The sequence below is a fragment of the Labrus bergylta genome, chromosome 8, assembly GCF_963930695.1.
Source record: "Labrus bergylta chromosome 8, fLabBer1.1, whole genome shotgun sequence".
NCBI classification, from domain to species: domain Eukaryota; kingdom Metazoa; phylum Chordata; class Actinopteri; order Labriformes; family Labridae; genus Labrus; species Labrus bergylta.
This window is the reverse complement of record NC_089202.1, coordinates 9149308-9167527: the sequence shown is the minus strand read 5'-3', so window position 1 is coordinate 9167527 and position 18220 is coordinate 9149308. Positions and strand designations below refer to the sequence as shown.

Below are 18220 nucleotides of genomic sequence, written 5' to 3'. Positions count from 1 at the left end.
TGGGATTTCAGGGGAAAAGCTCCCATTTCCCCAAACAGCACACCCCTCGTCTCCTCACTGCTTTTGCTATTTCTGTTATTACCCAGGCAAATGAAAGGGCGCCAGATACCCTGCAAGGTGTGACATTTAGATAAAAACTTAGATGTTAATTTATTTTAGAGCCAAAATCTCCTCTTTAAAGGAATGAAAATACGACCACAGGGCAGTTTAATCCATATTTGTGAGCCTATATCGCCCCCCAATACCAGCAGTCTGAAATCTGCTGCTCCATGCTGGTATTAAGAGAGCAGCTGTAGACATGCATCTTAAAGATCTAAATGTTTTAGCATTGCAATACTGATTGATTTTGTTACCAAATTTCTCCCTCTACAAAAACATTTTCCAATAAGGAAAATGACTGAGATGTGGAAAAAGAGCGAAATTGCATCAAGGTTAGAATGTGTTTTTTTTTTCCTCCTGATAAAAGGACTAAACCGTGTCTTTTATTAAAGTTCTCCTTTAATTTATACTTTCTCATTAAAATGTTGTTGTAGTGATTTATGACTGTGGCCAAATGTAGACTCTGCCAGCCATCACCCATGGAAAGAGTGGTGAAAAAATAAAAGCCTTTTACAGGAATGACATAGACTATTTCATATTCATGTTTACAGGAAATATGCTTTTATTCCCTGACTACTACCAGTTATTCATGCATTGTTATCAGAAAAAAAAAATGCATTTTGTGCCCTTTTAAAAGCTAAAATGTTGTGGGCCATTCAAGTCTCTGTGTCACACACTCTCATACACACACACACACACACACACACACAACTACACACATACATATGCATGATTTTACCCCCGTAGCACATAAAACCAGGCTAATAAGGGAGTAATATTGATGACATTTACACTGCAGGCTCCTTCAACACTGTATAACAATGCGGCACAATGTTTTTCACACGCATGTTCAAGAAAGGCCTCATTATGTTGGGATCAGAGGGAGACTTGACTTTTTGTATTCGTCCTTAGCATTTATTTTCTTTTAATGAAATACTGTAAAAAACATTCCTGCTCCGTATTACACTTGTAGTCCTGTTGTGACATATGCAGCAAAAAAGAAAAAAGAAAAAACAGGTAAAAAGAAAATCAACAAAACCATCCAAGCAGGTTGTGTATTGTCAAGAGCTGAATGGAGCAGATCATTAAGAGGAATGGGCTGCAACATATGAAGGATTAAATCACACAGGTAATTAAAAGAGCTCAGTGGAACAGGGACGCTTGACTACAGCTGTGTGAGAGTGCCAGTCAACAAACATACATGATTTTTTTATTTTTTTATTTTGTTAACCAGAGTGTGCAATGTGCGCTTTTACTTTCCTAGAACAGTTAACCCTGCTAGATTTCTGCTCCTCCTCTTGACTCCCTTCATGCTTCTCCACTCTACTCGCCTGAGGAGGAGAATCTTAAGGTGCTGTAAATGCAGCCTCGACTCCTACAATCTTCAGAGTGTCTCCTTTGATTAACGCTCAGCCTTTATTGCTGTAATCGTTGTGAAGACCACACCTCAACCTTGAATGCTTAATAACATTTAAGGCTGTGCGCTCCTTCGGGGATTTCTTGCCTTTTTTTCACTTGATAATCCATATTTCCCATAACTCTTTTCTTGCTCACGCTACGGTCGGTCCAGCCTGCCAGTTCAGGGGGAAGTGAAATTATTAGAGGCTATGAAATATGGAGGCTCTCTGCTGCACAGGACTGAGAGAAAAAAAAAAAACATCATTCACATCTTATTTGCTCACACATAAAGAGGTTATGAGCACACAGTTCCAGCTTTCCATGCGCATGGATGTGTGGATTTAAATCTTCTGTTGTTTCTTATGGGAATTGTATGGTTGTTCCCTTTCTTTCTGTCTCCTCTATTAGCAGCAAATGTTGTCAACTGAGTGGCGTAATTATCCCCCATCTCATGACTCATTTCTCAGTTTGATCTTAAGTTAAGACAGAATATCCTTTTTGCTTATCTCTGTGAATAAGATAACACTTGGATCTAGATGAAAAGGACTGTGAAGTCTAGACCGTCGACTAAAAGCATGGCATGGAATGTGTTATACTTAAGGGCTTGAATTTTACAGGGTATAGACATCAGCAGTGGTGATGGGACACATAATATCTGACCACCAGTCAGTGGAGCTGCAACGATATTTTCTTATCAAATCGTTAAATTGTTATTTTTCTTCGACTGTTTTCATCCTATAACGGTTTGATGCCTTTCTTTGCCATTTATCAAAGCAAAATCAACACCATGTTTTTGAATTATGGACTTCTGGTTGGAAATAAACATGACATTTGGAACATATTTTAAGTTTTTTGTTACATCCGATCAACAAAACTTGTCACACTGATCCATGCAGGATTAGACAGAAGACAGACCTCTAATATGACTAAAACAGGATATATGTTTTAAAGGTTTCAAAGCTATTTAGTGGATGAGAACAATAATTCTTTATTAGAAACAGTTCAAATGTCTTTTCATTGCGTTATTGTTACATTCTTCATCTCACAGACGTATTTGCAGCTGCTTTACTGTCTCACGAGTGCCCATTAGATGTGCTTCATATGATTGGTAGCTCCCTAACATAAAGAGTCTGAGTCAGTGTTTTTTTTGTTTTTTTGTTTGTAGAAAAAGAGGAGTGTAACCTTCATGTACAAAATGTTGCCTTGCACCACAGAGTTAACAAGAAAAGCCCCGAAGTGGAAGTGTTGCTGTAGGAGTTAGGCCACCATCTGTGGAAAAGAGGGTGAGGGACAGGAGGGATACGGCCCAAAATCAGACTTCTGAAAAAAATCTGGTTGACTTCCATCTTTGTGGGATCACGGGCAGTAAACCAGACAGCAGATGGAAAACTTTGCAACTAGGAGATGGAGGGGGGAAAAAATGGGGGAGATTTTTTTTTCCCCCTATGAAGCTGAGAGTGGCAGATCGATTTATTCACATAGATTGCCAGGATTTTCTGCTTTTGTTTTTGCTGAGGGCATAGCAGGACTCGTGCATGCTAGCCATTCTGCCTCCAGCGCTTATGTGGGTTATTAAACAGGGTGCCTCCTAGGAGTCCTCTGCCTTTCCCACTCTCTGTCTCTGATCTGTTGTATCAAACGGGTGTTTGGGTGATGGGCTTGCTCATGAAAAGATGAACACAGACTCCACATGTTCAAAGTTCTCTGCGCAATGCAAAAGTGCCACATGTCCAATCAGGGGGCGTCATTTCTCTTTTTCTCACCTCACTTTCTGCTGCACTGCTGAGTCTGCAGACATTTCGTTGTGCTACACCGCAGCTCAAGCACATCTCGCGATGGTGTTGCTTAATTAATCTTGCTGAGCATTTTGGTGTTTCTTGTTTTAATCATCACATGTTTCTGCTCTGTTTCTAAATCAGTCCCTCCTTTTTCTTTTGTCTTTGTGAAAGGCATTGCAAGGTTCGGTGTACTCAGGCAGAGAATTGTTTGCTCTTCTTAAAGGTCATGGACGGGTTGGCAGTCATGTTTCTGAGGCAGGAAGAGAAAGAGCAGGTCGTGGCCTTTGAGAAGAGGGCAGTGCCCAAAAGCAGGATTTCCTGCTGCATGTCTCCTCTGCATACACTGTAGAAAAACATGGACGTAGTCTCAGGGATGTCACCCATTGCTATTCAGACCAAAATCTTTTTTTTGAACCAGGCTGATGTCAAGATGCGCATTTTAACATGGCTGTGTATGTGACAAGGCTTTTGCAGAGTGGACACTCGAGGAACTTCAACTTTATTGTCCCCAACACAATAGAAACAACAAACACTGTATCTTAAATACATAAATATCAGGGAAGGCAGACTTGATAAATGACACAGACACACACAATTGGCACAGATTTACAATCAGGACAGAAGAAAAAAAAAAAACCTCTCATAAATTCAGGAAAACACACGACAAGACAGTAACCTGTGAGTGGGCGCTACCAACTGGAACTGAAAGTTTTTGCACTTCCAAATTGACTTCATTTTTCAACACTGGAGGTTGCTGCTTGGTCCTCTGCCATGTAGCCTTCATTGTGTGGCCTGTGCTCCCTTTATATCAAGTCTGACTGATACATCCTTTTGTTTCTATTCATCTTAAAGCATATTTATGAAAATATATGATTATGATACAGTTCATGCATGCATGTTGCTTTTACATTTAGGTGTGTATTCTTAAAATAGCATCTTTGCCTGTAAGAGGTGTAAATACAGCACACTCAGGAAGGTCCCACAGTGCTGAGAATCTCAGCTGTGACACTGATGCTAGCATGGCCCGGAGAGAGCCACTATGAGCCCTTCAGGGTTACCCTGAGACCCTCCTGCACCCTGGAACAGATGCCAAGACTGAGAGATTTACAGTCAGCGGCCTTCCATGGCCTCCCATCTCTGCAGAAGCCGCCTGAGTGCAGGCTTCAAGGCTCCTTCAGCCAGGTGTTATTAATGTGGTATTGATCTTACAGGCTCCGGCAAGTCCATTTTACTTGCATTTGATCAAAGTGGCATCCTCACTTGTGGCCTGCAAGTTTGATGTGGAGTGGGAATCAGCCTCCAACCAGCAGGGACTTACATGACGTAATGGCATACAATGAGCTGGGTTTGCAGCAGAGGAGTGTCGGCATTGTGTGGAGCAAAAAAGTAGAAATCTCCTCAAACATGAAAGAGTGAGCCTCATTTCCAGATGAAGGCTGTATATATTATAACTAAGCTCCAAAATATCCTGTTGATGTACTGGTCTAAAATGAAAGGGCTATTATGTTCATTATCACTTAAAAGCATATGTTTAACTTGAATAATGGACTCCAAAATGTGTCATTCAGCATGGTGTTGCTGGTGTTTAAAGCCTGAATGTGAAGGAGTGTGAGGCTGCGTAGCTCAAGCTCGCACACACACAGATGTGTAATTATCCAACAAAGAAATAAGCAGGGCTGTGAGGTTCAGACGTTTCACTCCCCGTTCTTTCTTCCCCGAGGTAGAGAGCTCCAGACAGCTCAAAAGTGGGTCTACAAGAGTGATGCTGCGAGTGCTGCTCCTTTTTTCCTCCACCCGGAGGAAAGAAAAACCTCCTGAGCAGGTTATATTTAGCCCACTGGCCGTGTTTCTCTACCTTTCTCCTGTGTCAACAAAGTTCCAGCCAGTTTCACCAGCCACTCTGATGTAGTGTGTAACAAATGCTCAGGTCACCAGAGTCAGAGTTCAGGATTAGGCCGGGATTGCAGTGTTGATATCGGACCTGTTGTTTGAGCTGCCTGTAGTGCTCTGCCAGTGAAATCTGAACCTCTAAAAGTCAAAACACTCTTCTTCAGGACATTTTTCTGCCCAGTGGTGTAATGGATGCAGGCTTCACTTTCCTTTGTGCTGTGATGCCTGCACTCTAAGGGGAAGTGGTATTTCTTGTTTGACCAGTGGTTCCTATTGGACAGAGAAATCCCCAGAGACCCCGCCTTGAACCCGAAACACTTATCACACTGATGTGCCTCACGCTTATTAGACTGACACGCTTTCACATAAACTTTATTGGGAGTGGGACAGTGGAAATTGAAGTGCATGAAAGTGTAACAGAGCATGGATAATGTGCAGTTGTGCTGATTATAAAAGAGTGTAATGTTTGAGGCATTCACAGCACGAAATGAAACAGAAACAGGGCTCTTTTAGAAAAACGCCCTATCAGCTCCGTTATACAGCTTTAAGGTTGAATTACTCGTCCTAGTTTGTTGTGGATTTGAAGGCATTTTGTCCCTCTTTCCGTCACATGGCGCCGCGGTGACACTGGGCTGTGACAGCTGCTGTTGCTGGTGGGTTATGGGTAGGTCATTGCAGCTGTGGTTGCACAGGTGCCAGCTGGCGGAAAATCAGTCAGTGGGCTGGTTCCAGACCTGTTGAGCCCACGTTCCGGGTAAAAAGAAGGACCTGGTTAGCAGATTTTGACTAAGTTCATTTTTTTATTAGCAGGGTTCATGAAATCTTAACTTGATGCGGGAATATCCGACTCAGCCAAAGTGAAAATACAGTGACATGGATGTTGCAGGGCGGTTTCATCACAGATATGTACACTGGGAAAATCCCCTTGTATAAAAAATGGTTAGAACTCTCTGCTACTATGTATGGAGTCTTTATGCTTCACTTTACTGCAGTGGCATCATATTTGAATCTTTTTCTTTGATGTTACTAGAAACAGCAGATGAATGCAGAAGGAGGAATGCTACAGTATGATAGCAGCACACTGGCTTCTGACCGCTAGCTGGATTCAAAAGCTTTTGTCGAGTGATGCTGGTAAAAGTCATGACTCTTTGTTCTGCTTCAGGTGTTGAATGTGAGACAGAACAAAAGCAGACCTATTGATTTCTAAAACACAGCTTCTCACACTCAGCTTATTGTCTTGTTCCTCTTGAAACTCTCCTTTCGATCCTAAAGGACCTTCTACTGCAGCCCTCCTCACTTTGTCGTGCCACAACTTCAGCTTCAACTCGCTCAGGGGATTTTCGTTTGTACCGTTTTTCAGGAAAAACAGTCCTTCCCCATGAGCCGTTACACTTTGTTTGACGTGCCATGGGCGAGCCGCTCAGGGTCTACACCTTTTATTTTTAACTATTCCCTTGTGTCATGTCCTTCAGTATGCACTATTCAAGTCACTCATTAATAGCTGATTCATTGCAACAGTGTATTATTCATTTCTTTTGACAAGGAGGTATAATTGCCTGAGGGCAAAGAGATGAACTCTTCTTGCTGCCCAGTGTATTAAGACAGTGCCTGAGTCAGATCTGCTGGGACACTAAAGAGGAGAGCGCTCCTCACCAAGATGTTATGTGTCCTTTATCCTGACAGTACTCATGATGCTTGGAAGCAGATACTACAAAATTCCTCATACCTTTATATATTTTTTGAAGGGTAGTTCTGTTTCTACACAGCAAGAGAGGTGATACTCCTCTCACCTGAATGTCAGGTGGGGCAATCTTGGACAATCATCCCTTCCAGGCTCTCCGGTGCTTCACAGACCCTCTAGTGCCCTCCAGCTCCTTCTGGGCAGCTGATTGCCGAGCTGCTTCTTGAGAGACAAGCTCTTCAAACAGTTACAAAGACCTTTGTTTTGTTCCGGTGCGTGTCCGCCTGACTTGGTCCCTCCGGGTAAGAGGAGGCTAGGAACAGGGAGGAAAATGCCTCTGAGAGACGAGCGGGGAGGGTCAACCAAACTTGACCCGGAGCCTCGTTTCCTTCTACAGTCAGGCAAACCCTGTGTTCACAGAAGTGTTTGAAAATGCTTGTCTCGGCCTGCCATCCATGCTAAGCTGGCAATGAAAATTGACCTTTTTGAAAGCGCCTCCCATGGATGATTCCTAAAACGCCGGTCTCACATTGTGCTCAGGGGAAATGGGAGCTTTTCGAGAAACGCTGACACCACCATTGTGATGTGATCTACTGTAAAGCTGCCGCCGTGAGGGACCTGGCACGCCCAACAGCGGAGATTTTGAGAGCTTTGCTGTTGTTTTCGGCATTTTGATATGAATAGCAAACTTTCTGAGAACTGCCTGGAAAGACTAATGTATACTGAAAGCTTCCATGCCATTTCCTAATAGCGTGGACCTTTTGCATGTCACACATAGGCACACAACCACAAATATGCAAGAATTTCCCGGGAGCCCACAGGGTGTTGTTAACAAAGAGCTTAATTCAAAACCTCAAACAGAAGATTAAAGTAATTGCTCAGCCCTTCTGTGTGTGCGCCTGTGCGTGGGTGACTGAGTGGGTGTTTGTATGCTTGCTGGTAAGCGCTGTTGTGTTTTCTGTGCACTAGTAGGGGCCAGATTGGTGATTGTTCCCACCTGATTATATGTAAATATTTGCTGAACTCCGGTGGCCATTGTGAGCTTCCATAAATCACAACTATGTGGATTATTATGGAGCTTTGGTTTGTTTTGTTTTTTTCTTCCATGGTGGGAAAATGCTAATAAAAAAATTAGCATACTCTGCTAAGGACATATTGCTGTGATGATAAACACATTGCCCTGCATAGTGTAAAAGGCAGGACACTGTTGTAGAAACAGGCTTTGGAAGGCAGTCTGCGTTTAGTGGGTCGCTGGACTATGTGTGTTAGGGACCTCAGAGAGGCAGGTCGGCCCTGGCCTTAGTCTGTCAGGACAGCCAGGGTAATTAAGAATCAGCTTAGACTGGGATTATGACTGGAAGTAGGCTGATCACAGGGGACAGGAGAAAAGGCATTATGGGGGAATGGTGGTTAATATGGGTATTACTCTGCTTAGCTGTGGTATCATGTGACAATGGGAGAATTGACAATAGAGCCCTGTTGATGCTCAGATCCCTTGCTAATAGGCTTTACTTAAGATAGCCTTGTTTACCCACAGTGAGCGCTCTACCTTCATTCTTTATCGCCCTTCCTCACACATTCAAACTTTTAAAAAATTTGTCTCAACCTAATTAGAAAATGGTAATATTTTTGCTGTACATCTCCCTGAGGCATTTTAGCAGTGTTCAGACGCATTTGCCTTACACCAGCACCTTTGAAACGAAACATGGATGATTGTTCATCTCTCTTGTGGATGCGCGCGCGCGCGCACACACACACACACACACACACACACACACACACTCTTGCTGTTTTTGAGATATTTTTCTGGAATGTAATTAATGTTCTCATTAACTGAGTGAACGAGCTGCAAGGCAGAACTAAAAGCCTGATACCCCTTGGGTCCTGGCCCTCCTCCTACTTTAGGAAACATGGCAGCTGAAACGAATAGCCTGTGTTTGGCACAGAGAATGGTGAGATAGCTACTTTCTTCTAAGTCCAGCCTTTGATTGTGAAGCGGTTACCCTATGCCTGTAGCCTCTGCACCACAAGTGAAGCCATTTGTTGCCCTTTAGAAAGGATGTGGAAGCAGGCCAGTGTAAAAGATAACAATGTAAGAAAAGTGTTTATCCAAACACCTAAAGGTTACATTAAATGGCCCTGCTAATTCATCCCATTACACTTATTTACAATGAACTGGTTAAGCTATTCCTGGTATCAGCGCTTCTATTGTATTAGCAAACATTCGTGCAGGTGGATAGTTGGCAGAGTTATCATCGCATGACATGACACAGCATTGCTTTGTTTTTGACCTTGTTGAGAGGGAGCAGGGAATTGTTTTCCACAGTCTTTAAGAGCTAATCCCATCAGAGGGAGCACACAGCATGGAGGGATAGCTCAGTCACGTCTGAGGTAGTGCTGCCAGAACAAGAGGCAGACAGGAATGTGTTTGTCTGGCTAACTTGGCTTTTATTCCCTTCTAACTGGAAAAGCAAAGAAGGAAAAGTAATACCAGACAACTTGACTTCTGAATTCCTTTTGTCTTACACAAGGGGAGGAGCTGGGGTCTGATTCTGTGAGACCCTCATGTGACAGTGAAAGCAGGAGATCACCTTTGGATTGGGATTCAGTTGTGTGTTTTTTTGGGAGATGCAATGGTGGCTCAGATTGTCATTATAGCAGATGAATTAACTAGGTTTTACCTCTCAGAGGAGGGTTCCTCGCTTCACTGGCTATCTGTTGGCTTGGTTAGGCACATGTGCTCCTGGGGGAACAGGCTCATTCTGTGCTTAGGCCACTGAACTGAGGATTTATCCCACTCCAGTGAGTCCCCATGGTGCCACAAACTCCTACTGAAGGATTTAAGGAAGGTCTGCCCGCCTGTCTGATTTTTTTTTTTTTGACAGAACTGTTCCAGAGAGATTCTTGTTAAGCTGTAATAAATGTTTAAGTGCAAACCCGCGGTTTCAATGATTTGTTTGAAAGTAATTGTTGAAGTGTGGGTGAAAGGTAAAATGTAGAGGGTTATTGAGAGGAAAATGTGGTTTTCACAAGTGGTGACAGAACTGCGGGCTCTTAGCAAACCACAGGACTGATATAGTTTTTGGATAGCTTGGAACCACTTGCCTGATAAGTCCCTCTTTATTAAGGTTTTAAAAGTTGTACCCATATGCTCAATACTCTTAAATGACTGTTAACTAAAGCTCTATGGATCAGTTATAGACCATATATAGCATAAAAGGTTGGGATGCCAAGTACATCTTGCAAGTTAGAAGAACATTACAAGGGGTTAAAAGTTTTAAAAAGTTGTTCATCGATCCATTTTCTGTCCAGCGGCTTTTTTCCCAGTAGGTCAGAGGTCAAATAGTCGATGATAGGAGTTTTCCAGATGAAATAAAGAACTAAAAAGTCAGATGGAGGATAAATGTTTACCACATCCTCTTGGTCAAATCTTCCACTTTGGATATTTTACAAAAGTTTCTCGTTTCCCTGTCAAAAGATGGAGCTAAAGCAGTACTTAAACATCACAGCTAATTTTTACTAAGTGTAGTTAAACACTTGCTGTGGTTGCATCTGTTTGTGTTTCTTGCAGGCTTTTCTTGAAAAACAGCTGCAGAAAGTGTTGAGTCTGAATTGCAGAAAGACAAACATTGGCAGCATCGGCTTTCTCACAGCTGTTGTAAACTGCTGATCCTGTTCTTCAGCCAAGTACTGCAGTATTTTAGCAACGCCTTGGTCTATAAATGTAGTATTGATGCTTTGAAAATGTCCATCTATGGCTCTTGTCTTGAACGACTGATCAACATGGCACAAACAAGGGGGTTTCAAAGTCTGGGAAAGTGAGCCTCCTCTGTAAGAACAAAAAAACCCCAGCTCTAATGAGTTTGTGTCTTTTATGCACCTAAGTGGTTGATGTGGCTATACTATAAAGAGTAATAAATACAGACCATGCACCTGCATACTTGACCTGTACTTGCTTTTGATCATGGACACACTTAATTGGAGGGAAAGGGCATGAACACTTTTCAAAGCCTTGTTGGAGAGGTGTGGGAACTCCACAGGCTGGTAAAAGTCTGTATTAAAATCATGGCAAAAGTTAGCTAATCATATGTTTTATTTATTTAGTCTGGTTTATTTTTTTCCTCACGCTGTGGCATGCATGAAGTCCGCTGACGCCCACCCTCCCCCCCCCAGGGCAAAAACGAATGATCTTCCTTTCCTTAAATTCAGCTCAAGCAAGTTTAAATGAAGAAGATAAACTGCTGTGCTATTAGCAGTCCCCCCTGTGGAACTGGTCCGATGATTCTTGTCTAGAAATGGAGTAAAACAAGATATCACATCTTCCTTCCCAGTCCATCATTCCCTCTGTGTTTCTCTTGTCTAGGTGATTCCTCTCCTTCTTTGTCCAAGCTTGTCCTCTCAGCCCAGGATCTACATTTAGGCGCAGTGTTTCTGCAAGGATTCAGAATTCCAGGCAGGAGCTGAGCATGAGCTCAAAGCAGAGCTGTCTTTGAGTGCAGTGTGTGATGATCTGCCTCCACCGGCGCTCATTAAGCCGGTGTGTGAAGGTGTGTGTTTCCGGAAGACTGGGAGGGGAGGTGTAACATTCAAGCATGTAGAGGTTAAAAGGCCCCCTGCTGAGACATAATTTCACAGCCTGGGGCGGTTGGAGACTGTAACTTCATTAGCTGTTTCCCGCTCTGAAGATTAACTTGATTATAGTAACCAAGTCTCAGTGGCGACAGCGGAGCAGAGTGCAAACGTCACACCTGGAATCAAAATCTGTGCATCTTATTTGCTTGGAAGGACTGTGCGCATCTGTGTGTGTTTGTGCGTGCGTGTGTGCGTGTGTGCGTGTGTGTGTGTGTGTGTGTGTGTGTGTGTGTGTGTGCGTGTGTGTGTGTGTGTGCGCTGATGTGTGCACATGAAGGGAGGGAAGGAAGGAGGGTCAGTTGCTACACCTGGGACATTTGGCTGCTCTGTAATTTGCAAAGTGACTCATCTTCAGGTAATGAGCTGGTACACCTTTAAATAATTAGGCGCATGGAAGACACACTCTTGCTTTAATGGCGCCTGTTTGTGTGTGTAAACTCTCTCTCACACACACTCACACACACACACACACACACACACACACACACACACACACACACACACACACACACACACACACACAGTCCTACCTCACAGCATGCCGTTACTACCAGTTTTCCCTGCCCGTGCATTATCTGTCAACACATCCGTTTTCCTTTTCACAAGTTATGCACGAAGAGTTGGGGCCATGCACGGTCACACGGGTTGCCTTTCATTGCTCAGAGGGCAAACAATATTTACCTCTTTTAACTTGAATAGATCCACAGCACCTCTTGACTACACTCTCCACATTAGACGATGGGACTGTTTTGGCTTCACCGATACGCTTTGGCTCTGTTTGCCTCTGAGGCGCACCTTGAGCAACAGATTTAACAAAATTAGTTTGTATCATTCACAGGACGCCGTTCATTGAAACAATAAAATGCTTTTTCACAGTCCTCTACCGTTTTAGTCTCTGAAACTTTACTGAGCAGAAAATAGAGAAATGTAGTTTCCTTGGGCTTGTTAGATTAGAACTGTCTAAGCTGCGTGCGTCAGATTAAACACTTTAAATCTCTTGAGGGGGGAGTTGTGGTGAAGGCCACTTTCATGAATAGTCTTGCCTCTTATCCTGTAGTGCATTGTTATAGCTTTGTGTCTGCACCAACCTGTTGAAACTGAAAATTTTCTTCCACAGTGAATCTGTGGATATTTTGCAAAACTCAGTATTCTCCACACACAGACACACAGTGCTGTAATATAAAATTCATAAGAAAGGCTTTAGCACAGTTAAAGTATTCCTGAGCTCTCTGTCAGACTCCCTGTGAGGATATTATTTTTTTTCTGACCTACAAATGCTTCAGAAAACACACTCACACTCACACACGTACACATGCTCGGGCTTGTCAGCTCCCCAGCCATCTATCCTGGTCAAGGTTAAGGAATTGTGAGGAGAGGGAGGAAGTGGGGGGGGGGGGGGGGGCAGGTGAAGCCGGAGAAATGTAGAAACATGGAGATGAGAGGAGGGAACGGGGGATGGCAAACGCAGACGCTCACATGTTATGCCGACAGCAGCTGCTCTGTTGTTGTCAGTCTGGAGCTGACAGGCCAGATTCCCTGGGATCCTGCCGAGCTGCCGCTTTTGATAAAGTGTTTTCAGGAAATGAGGAAAACTGAGCTGACGGCAACCTCTGCCTTTAACTCTCGTGGAAATTAAGTTGTCCTGGCAATCATTGCTTGAATAGGTTTCTCGTGCTAATTTCTCGCTCCTCAGACGCCACTCAGGACAAACTGAGGACAGAGTGTGATGCTGAAATGCTGAAAAAAACAAACAAAAAAAAAAAAAAAAGAGTGTGATGCTGCAGGGTGAATGAGCAAATGGACACATATATGTTTACAAGTGCATCATCATTTCAGGAAAATTATAGCTTTGGGATTCACTCATCTTTAATATTGTGTGTGTGTGTGTGGCACAGGTTTGCAGTAAAGCCGCCAGGCACCAACAAACCCAGACAAAGGCAAGCACCCAGGTAGATCATTAGTGGTTATATCAACATGAAAGCTCATAACACAACATGGTATGTTATTATCTCAGCAGCCACTATGCTCACGTTGTTTTGGCCTCTAGCGGTACGCAGGGTGGAGAGCTTCCTGTCCCACTCCTATTTGTGTTTGTGGCACCTTTTCAGGGCTGGGGATCTGCTGCCTGTGCGCTGAAACGCTGCCCTCTCTCCAGGGCCTGACGATAATAATCATCATGAAAAATAACAAGGAGTGGTCAGGTGATCAGGAGGATATTTTAACCCCTCTTGCAAACAGGGCCGTGATCAGAGCAGAGCAGGGATACAGAGTGGGGTTTTTACAGCAGAATGGACAAACATAAAAAATCAATAAACTGCCATTATAACTGATTAATTATGTCAAGTCATTCATCAAGAATAAATGCTTAAAGGAATGTAAGGATATGCTCTCTGTATTCTTTGTGACACTATATAGATTCTCTAAAAATGATAATGTTATTTATTAACAGCTCACACACTAAGATTCAGTAATGCTATTCTAGTTTTGCAGGTGACAATGCTTTTTAACATCAAGTCACAACTGAGGAGCGCAACACTATTTTATAATGACCAAGAATGGATTCTAGGTTATGAGAAATGAATGATTGATCAAGCGTTGCTGGTCGTATTTCAGATACAATTAATATGAATACCAGCGGTTACCTCCGGCGTTTAAAAATGAAGCCGATGCGGAGGTGCAGTTTGTCAAGGGTTTGCTTGAGGCTGACTCCAGAAGCACCGCACAGTTTTACAGCAGAAATAACAAATTAAAAAATTGGTCTGATTATCTGAGGTCTCAGTAGAATGTACTTTTTTTGATAACTCATCCAATTTGATTTGATGAAGGAGAAGCGTTAATCACGATGAAGCGCGTAGCTGACCTGATTGATGTAACAGTTTGTAAAGAAGCTTAAAACACACCTCAGCTCCAGCTCTTAGCCCGTCGTTAAGTCAACAGAAAGTTAGATGAGACAGTATTTTCAGCATGGCGACTGCCATCAATGCGACACAGGAGACCCCCGCAGTAACAGATGGGTGATGTCACTCAGGCTTCATCCATTATTATTTACAGTCTATGTATTGATATTGAGACTTTGCTCTTCTTGTTGTTGTTGATGTAAAGTAACTGTGTTCCTCTTTGTCATTATCGAACTGTAACTTTTACATTTTTTTAAACAAAAGAACAATATTTTGTGTGAGTTATCGATTTCATTCGTCATGTTTCTAAAGAAAGAGCTTGAGTCTGAATTCAAATCCTTGCTCTCCTTTAATATTTGCTCTCGTATTCAATGTCTGCTGTTGTGCTGATCTGGCAGCCTCCAGGCAAAACATGTGGAAGGAGTTTGAGCTCATCAAGGCTTTTTTTTTTTTTCTGCCTAAGACAGAACTCAAGTAGATTCTCTCATCCTCAGTGGACATGTGATAAACTGAAACTGTTTGAAGAAATACATTTAATAAAAAATTCTTTATGAACTACAGACAAAAGTTTTGCAGTGTTGCAGGAAGTCCACTCCAGGGGACACTTATGTTGTTCAGAAAGTAACTTGCAAATTTATTTTTATATATAAAAAAAAAAATCTATTCCCTAAGAATTAAAAAAAACAAAACAGTTTTCTTCTAAGTAGATGTTAGCACAGCACACTACAATATATGGATGGAGGGAAAATGTGCAAGTACACACAGCCTTACCTACCTCCTGTCCATACAGCCAGATGGCGCAAACACAGTGGTAAGAAAACCCACACAAACAAGAAAGACATCAAACCTGTAACTAAATAAGCCGTGTGAAAAGCTACTGAAACATCAGGACTGTGTTTATTAGGAAATATAGTTGTGTATACAACAAATGTAGACTATTTACTTCACCAGAACAGAAGTCTGCCCTCTCTCTTTCTGCCTGCTCTTTGTCTTTTCCACATTCATTGTTGACGGAAAGAAATCCTTTATCTCCCTGATTGTGTAGCGATGCATTCAGTCTGTGCATGGACATATATAGTGGCGCGCTGCTTTAGCACCTCCTGGAGGCTTTCAGATTCACTAGCTCTCTTAGCTTCTTTCAGCTCTCCTCTCGCTCTGCCGTGCTCAGCAGAAATTCATTCTTTGGTTAAAGGAGGAACGAGGACTTAGCAGAGGTGGTAATGCTACTGTGACTACTCAAGCTTTGGCTCTGATTGTCATACTTCTTTCCCTGCACTGTTCTGCATTCACATCTTTATCCAATGGATCCATTCATTTGACACAGCTCCCCCCCCTACACACACACCCTCAGGCTACATGTTCACAGGGGGGCTCTATTTACACGGCCGCCTCCTTTTTCCACATTATTTTCAGATATGCTTTGGCATGTTCTTGGCAGCTGTGAGGACTTTGGATGTCTTTTTCACCCACGGCACAAAGCGCCAAGAGTCGGAAATGTTTCTTTTTTTTTGTTGTACAACACAGCGACACGCTTCAGTCAAGTTTCCAGGAGTCTCGCGGCAATAACTGCAACCCGAGCTTTTCATATGGATGTGTTTAATGCTGCTGGAAGTGAAAAAAGGTGATTGCTGGGCAAAGGAGTAACTTCCAGATCCCTCTCTCGTCATGATCCATGTCTCCATGGAGGTTTTTTTCCCCTTCACTCCCTCTTCCTCTCTTGGTGTCGTTCCTTCTCGTTTGGCTCTCCTCACATCTTTCCAGCCCTCACTCGCTCGCTGAGTTCTCATCTTGTCCAGTGTGAAGCCTCAAATCAACACCAGCAGCAAGACCAGGCAGAGCCAGTGTCATCCCACAGCAAGGCCACAGAGCAGTGTGAGATGGACGGGCTGGGTACCCAGATGCGTTCTGCTTCGCCGCACTTTGTGTGTGTGTGTGAGTGTGTGTGTGTGTGTGTGTGTGTGAGTGTGTGTGTGTGTGTGAGTGTGTGTGTGTCTGAGCGTGTGTGTTTTATGATTTGCGGGATGGATGGAGACAAAGGGAATGAGGGAGGAAAACGGAGGCCAGGGGAACCAGCTTTGCGTTTGTGGGGTTTACATAATTAATGCTTTGTTAAACAGAACCGTGTCTACACACAGTATCAGCTCTGATCACAAATGCAAATATTGTCCTGAGGATAAGCATGGAAAACTTTCAAATGCATCGCAATTGGCTGAACAAAGCGGTCCATATACGTTCATTACTCTGGTGGTTGTAGGTAATTAAATCCTAGGTAATGAAAAGCTCTTTACTTTGTCTCTGGGCCACTCAGATTGATTCCTGCAGGAATTTATTATCTTAGGTATATTTGCGTTGTGAGGGCACCAGAGTGACCATTTCTATTGTTGCATTAGATCGCACTTGATTTCTTATTCTCTCTCCCCTCACTTTGGAAAAATCACGTTTGTTCATCAACATCCTGGGGCAGTCAAAATGAAATAATTTGTGTGTGTGTGTGCGTGTGTGTGTGTTTCTCCTGAGCTGGGGTTACGGTTGTTTGTCTGTCAGAGGCACCGGGGCTCGAGAGAAACCGCTATGATTAGCCTCCTGCCCCCCTGGGACCATATAGCTTTTCAGGACCTGCTCTGTCAGCACCAAACAGGACATTTATCACAAATTCTACCTCAGTCCTGCAACCTCACACAGCATGGGGAAGCAAGCTCATATCTTATATGTACTGCATGCAAACACAGAAAGGCAAACACATATATAAAGATAATGTAATACATGCGTGTGTGGCTCGGGAAAAATAATTATGAGAAGTGGGAAAGCAAGTCCCCTCGTGGATTTATGAGTTTATTCAAGCCATGGAAATATAGAAACATTTCCATAATGAGACCTGCTGAACAAAACAAGGAGGGAAAGTTGTTTGATGTGTGTGGTTGCTAGAGGTCACTTGTGAGAAGCATTCAGAGGTCTCCATATACAGCGTCATGGCGGATGTATGTTCAGAGGCAGTGGAATAGTTGAATATATCATTGTGCCTCTGTGTTGATATCTGAAACCTGCATGTAGTCAACTCTTCTGGCAGATCAACAAGCTGTACCCACAACATTGAGATTTCAAACATGTTACCGATGAGTGGCTTATTGACAATCCAGGCAGTCACTAAGCAACAGCAGCACTTGTAGAATTTGTAATCATATAACTTACCGCCTGTTGAGCACCAGTCCAGTGTTGGCTCTACTTTTCGTCCCGTTTGGGTCGTCAGCAGCATCAGAGGACAATATCTGAATCTTTAGTAGTATCTTTAGTATTAATGCTAGTTGCGGTAAGTGTTAGCTGCTATGTTAACTTATCTCCATTTGGGGCTTTGTAGGCCTACTGTGATTTGTTAAAGGCGTCTTGGCTTAAAACAGTTGGTAAGGAAGTTGATGTGAAATTAACATCTCGTAAAACCAGAACTGTTAGCCAAAAGATGCTAAAGGCGAGAAATAAAGTTAGCAACTAGCAGGTAGCATATTCAGTCATTTAGCAGCTTAAATAATGATATAGTACACTCAGTTTACTGCACATTGCACATATTGCACAAGTTTACTTTTTCTTTTAATTTAATTTAATTTTATTTTATTTACCATTTTGTTTTGTACCTTTTGCACAATTTAGAATTTATTACTGTAAATATTATTTATCTTATTTTACCTCATTTTATTTTATCTATTTTACCTTATCTTATTTTATCTTATTTTATCTTATTTTGGTTGTGTTGCACTGTGGGATGGAGACAAACGCAATTTCGATTCCACTGTATGTCTGGGATATTTTGAAATTGAAAATAAAGTTGACTTTGAAAAAAAATATTGTCCAAA

At 42.7% G+C, this 18220-nt stretch overlaps 1 protein-coding gene across 6 annotated transcripts in view; it reads left to right on the top strand.

Annotated features, from left to right (window-relative positions):
* ptprub (protein tyrosine phosphatase receptor type Ub) overlaps positions 1–18220 on the top strand; it is a 162594-nt gene that overhangs the window by 553 nt on the left and 143821 nt on the right. The gene's annotated exons all lie outside the window — the stretch shown is intronic.